Source organism: Triplophysa rosa, linkage group LG10, assembly GCF_024868665.1.
Source record: "Triplophysa rosa linkage group LG10, Trosa_1v2, whole genome shotgun sequence".
NCBI classification, from domain to species: Eukaryota; Metazoa; Chordata; class Actinopteri; order Cypriniformes; family Nemacheilidae; genus Triplophysa; species Triplophysa rosa.
Genome location: NC_079899.1, coordinates 13,251,852 through 13,259,892, shown reverse-complemented (window position 1 = coordinate 13,259,892; position 8,041 = coordinate 13,251,852). Strand labels below are relative to the sequence as shown.

At 39.2% G+C, this 8,041-nt stretch overlaps 1 protein-coding gene across 2 annotated transcripts in view; it reads left to right on the top strand.

Moving 5' to 3' along the window:
• Positions 1 to 6,906: 6,906 nt before the first annotated feature.
• Positions 6,907 to 8,041, top strand: part of insyn2ab (inhibitory synaptic factor 2Ab) — a 50,284-nt gene continuing 49,149 nt past the window's right edge. For both annotated transcript variants that reach the window (XR_008963670.1, XM_057344045.1), the window contains exon 1: positions 6,907 to 7,400. The gene's annotated coding sequence lies outside the window, so the exon portion shown is untranslated. The remainder of the gene's footprint in view (positions 7,401 to 8,041) is intronic.

Below are 8,041 nucleotides of genomic sequence, written 5' to 3'. Positions count from 1 at the left end.
CAAGACACGAGAAAACACATGAGAAGTAAAAACAAACAACTCATGGTTTTCTCACATAAAACTTAAGGGCTCTGTCCCGATCCTGCCACACGACTAGGAATTCATAAACAAGAAGGTAGGGCCGTGACACAAAAAAAGGATTTGGGTGAAGAAAGTATATTTTTATTTTAATGAGTGCTTTTAGCACCATAATTTATTTAAACGAGTGCTCTTTTTATTTTAAATAATTAAACGTATTTATTAATAAAAAGTAGTTTTAAATGAAATTTAGATACATTCCTATAATGGAAACGGGTGCTTCTCAAATGAAAGGCTGCATCTTAATACGGCTGCATATCTCGAAGACCATCTCATTCACTGTAATGCATTAATGGAAAGTCGTAAAATACCTATTTCTAGTGGTACATTACATTTGATCTTTTTTCTTCAAGGTTTTTGTGCAACTTTAAGCATCGCGGGGGGACAGCGGTTAAGCACTGTTGCGTCCATCAGTGTTCCTGTTCAGCAAAATTCACTGATGTTGACCCGAGGCAGATCTTGAAGGCAGCGAGCATAGAATGACATCTTGACAGCTGACAGTTCATTGGAAATGCCTGAGCAGGGTTTTTGAAAACCAGGACGTAACTGTGCGTATAGAAAATTAAACCGTGCATGCCAGCAAATGTGACTAACATAAACCTTTTTCTTTCTCAAACTTGTCCCTAGCAACGCCTGCTTCGATTTGGAAACAAAAGCAAAGACGCCGATCAGTAGATTGCAGTGAATCTGCCCTGTACAGATTTAGTTCAGATGCATTCACGTCCCTCAAGGAAGAATCCGGTATTCCAGTGATAACAAGGGGAGGTTAATGATTAAAGAGTGGTCAATTGTGCAGTCGCCATCTGTGTCTAAGCAGGCATGCAATCCCTGTTATCAGTGTGAAAAATCAGCGTCTCTGTGTTTGGACAGGTGAAACAAGATTACTGTAGGTAGGGGGCAGCAATGCTTCAGTAGATGTAAGAGTCTGAATTTGAGCACTGTTTGTTCTTTTACTTGTGCTACAGGCCCGCACATGCAGACAAGCACACACAAGCTCCTCTGAGAGCTTTGCTGATAGCATGCGCTGTAGAGAAGGTTTAAAAACTGTTAATCGGAGTCAGTCTCCAGCACATCACGCTTCACAAAGCCTGAAGAACATTCAATGTCCTCGGTCCCTCAGCACCTGCATGAAGCTTTCTGTGAAACACTAATAAGCAGAACACAGCACAGAAGTATTTGTGATAAAAACACATGAAACAACATTGACAAAATGTTGTTTCTGCCTTGAAATGTTTTTATAATAGATTTTTCCACCCAGATTTTCTCATATTTTGCCCTAACATTGATCATTACATTTAACACAAGCCTGTAAAGTTAATTTTTATTTTCATTAAAGTTCATTATTACATATAATATTACATATTTGTCTTATACTTATTATATAATATATTTCTATAATATATTAATATAAATAATAAATAATAAATTAATAATTCCCTATATTATTATATTTGGCATATAAAATACATTTGTGCTTCACTGTGGGTAATGAACTGAATAATGCTGGAAGTGATTTTCATTACAACATTAACATTAACAACATTAACCAAAGTAAAAAGACAACAGTTAAAACAACTTTTATTGTATTATTATTAAGTGTCTGAATATTTATGCAGCAGGCACATATAAAACCGTTGAAGCCTTTAGGAAATATGAAAGAGCATTATGAAATTAATGAGCAGAGGGTGATCTAGTTCTGTAAAATAAAAAGAAGCCAGAGGCTTTCAATGAAAGCCAGACGAAGCAGTGAAACCCCCTCTCTCCACTTCACCCTGCTGAGTAACAGAGCTCAGTGGTGCATCTCTCCAAATATCTCACTGCTTTTTCATCTTCACTGGAACCCAAGATCACGAGGAACGCCTTAGGGGCTGTACAAATCAGTGATAAAACAACCAGAAGGCAAGTTCACTCATAAAATGTTTTCCTTTGAATCATTTCTATTGAAATATACTGTACATTTGCAGATTATACTTGAATTGTGTGATCAAAATCATGCAATTCAGCAATTAGATAGGATGGAGCTCACCACATTAGCGCTGAAACCAATTGTTTATACAAGAATATCTTGTTTCTTCATTCACATTCAATTAATTGTATACCTTGCACCTCAGTTTCAGCTTAGACTTAAAGGGATATTTCACCCTAAAATAAAACTTCTGTCATCATTTATTCACCCTCATGTCGTTCAAAACCTGCACAGAAACACAAAATATATTTTGAGAATTGTCTCAGAGGTTGTAGAAGCCAATTGGGTCACATGTTGTATGGACAGCGACATTCTTCAAAATATCTTATTTTGTGTTCTGTAGCAGAAATAAAGTCATACAGGTTTGAAATGACAAGAGAGTGAGTAAATGAGACAGAATTTTCATTTTTGGGTGAATTATCACTTTATCTCAATACAGTCAATGACCGTATTCATGTAACATCACATACCTAATAACAACGCAACGCTAACCAATACAAAGGTGATTTCATTTCTTGTGGTATCATATAAAACGGTTTTGGTTTGACAATAAAATGCTGAATATGTGAAATAAGTTTCATAAAATCCTGGTATTTTTAAAAGTGTGGAGTCATGAACTGGATGTCTCCCTCCTCCAGTCTGTTACTTATCTTTTTTTGTGAATTTAAACTTTAAGCTGCGCTGGCAGATGGTCTACATATATTTTTGCTGAATTATTCAAAATGTCTTTTAGCAATTGGTGGAGAAAACAGTTTAATTTTACTTTCTGGTTAATGATAGACAACTGCCCGAGGCTCAAGGAAGAGAATTTTCTTCCCTCAGACAGAGGTGGGGGCCCAAGGCAAAATGATTCAATGAGGCCCTTCTGACATTTTTTGTGTGAATATTGATTTGTCCTAAAAATAGAATTGCACAATGATCAAATAAAAGTATAGCCAAAACACATGTGATATAACAAAATGTTTACTTTTACAACATTAAATGTCAATGCCCAAATATTTATCATATATTAGGCTACCAATACATTGAAAATTAAGAAATACTCATGTGCCTATAAAGGTATGGTTAGCATCATTTTATTTTTATTTTTCTATTTTAGTCTTTAATTAATAAATATAATTGTATCTGGATCATCCCTTTCACATTAAGTTTAACAAACTTTATTATTCAAAGGGACATCCCAAGCACAAATCCCTCTAATAAATGTCACAATCTGCTGCTGGGTCATTATTTATCAGTACAGAATATTTTTATTTCTTTGCCATCGACTCTGATAAGCACTTTATACGAGTGTTGTCCGTCACTTCTGTGCAAGACTTTGAGTGCATCTAAAGCCTCATACAGAATAACATGTTTTAAATCAAAATGAAAATAGCATCAGAATCGTTTTCTAAAGTATGCCTTCATGGATGTGAAGCACTTTATTCGGAGGTAAGCAACTATAGTGTGTTGATGAGACGAGTGAAATGAATGAGAGAGTGAAAACTTTACAGTAGATGGGAAACTGTATTGTATTGCCCCAGCGTCACATTATGTAAACTGCATTTATAACAAAGAACTGCACATATGCAGATGTCATAGCAAATAGCAGTAAATACAGTAGACACACCTTATTCTCTTCTTCTGAAGTTCACTCCGCACTGCGAGGCCGTGGATTGAAGAGCCCGCTAAATAAAGACCAGGCGGAGCCGAAGTCTGCCGCAGTTGATATCATAGCGCGCGTAGCGGGAGAGAGGGCCCAGCAAAAGGGTTTGCTGAAATTTTGTTTCGCGTTTTATTAAGATGACCATTTCTGACTGTTTCAATGGTCAGCCCTCGGAGCCTCCATCAAAAGCGGGGCCCCAGGCAATTGCCTGCCCCATTCCTATACGCCTCTGTATGGAGTTTATATAGACCCAAAACTCACGCGCATGGAATCCGCGCGCGCACGCGCGATGCAAACGCGCATAATGATAACCACGGGCGGAAAGCTTCTCCGCGAGGGCGCATTTATACTCCGCGAGCGAGCAGAACAGCACCGCAAACGGAAAAGAATCTTCGCGCGGGCGCATTTCTGCTCCGCGAGCAAAAACTCAGTCCGCGAGCAACTGCTCAACACTTGCTTGCTCGTTGAGTTGACTTCTGAGACTTTGGAAGCGGGACAAAGGCAGATGTCTCCGCTCATTTGATTGGTAAATTTAACATGGACTCACCTACATGCAGTCATCTACAGATTACCTGTTTTACTACCAAATGATTAGTGTATTACCTTGCCTTAGCTATGTGTTAGTATTTTAGTAAGTGACATTTTGATTTCGTGCATCTGTCAACAAAATTATGCTATATAATATAGCAGTTAAACTTACATGTCATGTATGACCTATGTAAAAACATACTATAATAATATAATTTAAATGTCTCCTGTAGTCATTGAATTTGGGTTATCGAATATCTGTTTACTGGCATAGCCCGTTTTAATATTTTCAAAACAAATAAAGCAAAACAAATAAATTATTTAAATAACATTTTAGAGAGTACATCATATTGTAATTTATAACAACTTGTGCTTTGAGTTATACTGTTGTAGCCATTTATTAATTCTCATTTTATAACAATTTCATGAAAATTAATAACAATACAAAAGCAATTATGAATACACTGTAACGGTTACAAACCTGTTACCATGTTTTCTTCTTGTTTTTGTTTTTTTGTTGTAATTTCACTACACGCCATGAGGGGGCAGTAGCCAGCTATACTCTCAGGTTGAAAAGGGGTAGCGGGAGTAAAGTCAGCGTTGTAATGGAGGAAGTCAGCGTGGCTGATTGCCCCAAACAAACATTTGTCCTGATTGGGAAACTTTGTGTTTGATGCTCAATCTGAAAAGGACTCCACAGTTTGGTGGGAAATATATTCCTTCTGTCTTGTAGGCCTATGTTTTAACCCATGTCAGTAAAGCTGATGTGAAGGGTTTAAAGGCTGTGAGCTATGAACTGTGAACACTTCTGAGGAACCATGATTACGAACTGCAATTCTTGCTAACAGCTGGAAATACGCTAAGGAATACAGCTACAATGCTAAGGAATACAGCTACACAGGGAACGTTTTTGGATTACTCACTTGGCTTTTGGGATTTTATGAACTTTGACTCATCTACCGCTGTGAACGGACAATTGTTAGCGTTACACTCTCAAACATTACCATCCTCACGGACAATCAGATAAGGGCTTTTCTCTTTTCTAATGGTGATGAATAATGTTTGTGATATTGTGTATGTTTGTTATACTTATGCAAAAGGTGTCGCAGACAAAAACAGACTCAACTGAAAGAGAAATGCTTGTTTAATTGCAGAGTTTAATTATCAAAAAGTTTGGTGAATGCTTGCCGTATATGTCAATTCCATCTGGTTTATTTATGCTGTTTATGCGGTAATACAAACATTGGTTAGTGACCCCTCCCTAAAAACAGATATACTGTATAAGCAAAGCTCTATATAAAGAGAGCGGCGGTTATAACACATATCAAACTATTTATTTCTAACTTCCTGTCAAGATGCCAAATATGTAGATCCAAAGGCATAACACTGTAATCCAAGTTTAAAAACAGAAAAAAGTATTGTGTTATGCCAAATTAAGACGTCTGTACAACGGGTAAGATACAGGTCGGAGACTGTAGGTGAGTGCATGTTAAAAGTGACCAATCAAAGGATAGAAGTCTGCCATTGTCCCGCCTCCAGAGTCTCAGAAGTCAATTCGACGAGCGAGCAAGTGTTGAGCAGTTGCGAGAGCATAGACAGAATTGCGCATGCGCTCGTCAAAGCCTCTGTTTGCCGACTGCATTTTTGCACTCGGAGCAGAAATGCTCTCTCGCAAGGATTCTTTTCCGTGCACGGATACTGTTCTGCGCTCCCGCGAGTGTGTATACGCTCGTGGAACTGTTCTGCGCACTTAAATCACGCGCGTGAGTTTTGCGACTGAATAACTCCATACCCTCTGCCCTCAGATACCTGCAGACTAGCATTTGGCTGAGAGAGAGAGATTGGCATCAACTTCCTACACACCCTTTAATGAGAACAATATTTATTGTTGTGCTTATAAAATATGTTTGTTAAGACAAGTTTATGAATATTATATAAGCACACTTGCTGCAACACGTTGTTGCAAAGTAAACTGAAGCAAATCAGGATTTTTGGAAACATATGTGAGGTAATCTAGGGGGAACTCTGTGACGGCATTGGACTGATTTGACATCACTCTATTGTCTACTTCCTGTTTAGATCAAGTCAAAATGGTGCTGCCTAGTGCCTACTGAGTATCTAAGGTGCTTTAGCTAGTTGTGTGTTTTGTTTGAGGCAGCAACAAGAACAAGGTTGGTTTAGCCCCAGAGGATTCCTGGTAATTATAAAACACAGAGTTGACTCACGTTAATTAACAATCCAATTACAGTTCCCTGCATTTTATTTTTCCCACTCACATTGTAATCGTGCAATCTCTCCATCTCTTTCTCATTTAAATCATGTCATCTTGTAACGAGGTGTAATCAGTCTGATAATACATAGGCCATGCCAATTAAAATGGAAACGTATTATTACATCTCATCTTTTGAAATCCCTAACACACCCACCCATCCTTCTGGTTATATAACCTGTATTTCTTCATCAGATAAGATACACTGTTTGACCAAATAGTGAACTTACAACTAAAACATGACTTTTTCCATCTTAGATTTCCTTGTATTTACCTTGTTTCTCTGCTCTCTCTCTCTCTCTCTCTCTCTCTCTCTCTCTCTCTCTTCAGCTTTCCCAAACTCTAGCTCTCTTTCCCCCTCCCTTTCTCTTTTATCACTCTCTTTCCTTATCACGCACACCATAGCAAACACACAGGGTCTGCAGCAACATCATCTGCGCTCTTGTGAGTGTGCGTGCGTGCCAAGTGTCCATGTGTGTGAGCGCGCAAACACGTGTCTCCCTCAGTGATGTGAGAAATCAAGAGGGGCACACTAAACCTCGCCGGAATCTGATCTCTTAAGCCTCCTTGTGGTGGATTTCAATTTGACGCACTAAACGCAGTGGAGGTGCACGATTGCGCGCTCGCACACACTCCCTGCCCGCTCCCGCATGTGTGTGTGAGAGACTGCGTGCGCGTTTGCGCGCCTGAGCGTGTCTGCTCGCTGTAGCTCCGGCGTCGGGCAAACCCTCACTGCTGCACTTCAGCCAATGTGGAACAGCGCGTCTGGCAAAGCTGCTGCAGCTGACCGCCTCGCATGGCTCCCGTATGCGCGCTCCTCGTGAGTGCGCTGTTGAAGAAGCGGACATGTCCCATCGCCACGGGAGACTGACGGTCTCACTGCCTTCCTTTCCTCCGCTGATGGTCCTCTTAGGGTGAGTGTGCCCTCCATCCAGCCTTCTCTATATTTGCACGTCAAGGACTGGAAGGAAGAGTCTGTGCGTTGCTATGTGCTGAAGGCTTCATTAAAATACTGGACTGATGGTTACTTACCGTATTGGGCTGAGTGAGTGAGCCTGGTTTGTACTTTATACCTGCCTGGACCTAAAGATGATCATTCATTTTAGTGGTGGAGATATAAAGAGCTCAGAGGTTTGGGATTTATTTGGTTTGTTTAAAACTATTTTTGTATATTTCTAAAACGGTTAGAAAAGTAAATTTCTCATGCTGTTTTGCTTTTTAAGATGATGGATTGGACATTTTGGTTTGATTTGGTCTTTTTAGAGCCTGAATTAATGCATGTAAAAGGTTTTCTTGAAATCTACACTATCAATATTTCTAGGGGCAAAGGCAATCTGATGTCTTTTGGCGGAATTCATGTCCTTCGTGGGTGAGAGCTTCTTCACCCACACCTGAACATGCACAGCAAAAAATGTGTGTTTGCGTTTAAATGCTGGAACCTTTTTAGCACACGAGGTGCATTCTAAGTGGTGTATAAATATGTAAAAGTTGTTTAATTTCAACGATGTAGTGTCATACAGACCCGTTTAAAACATCTTCCCATAAAAAGTCACAA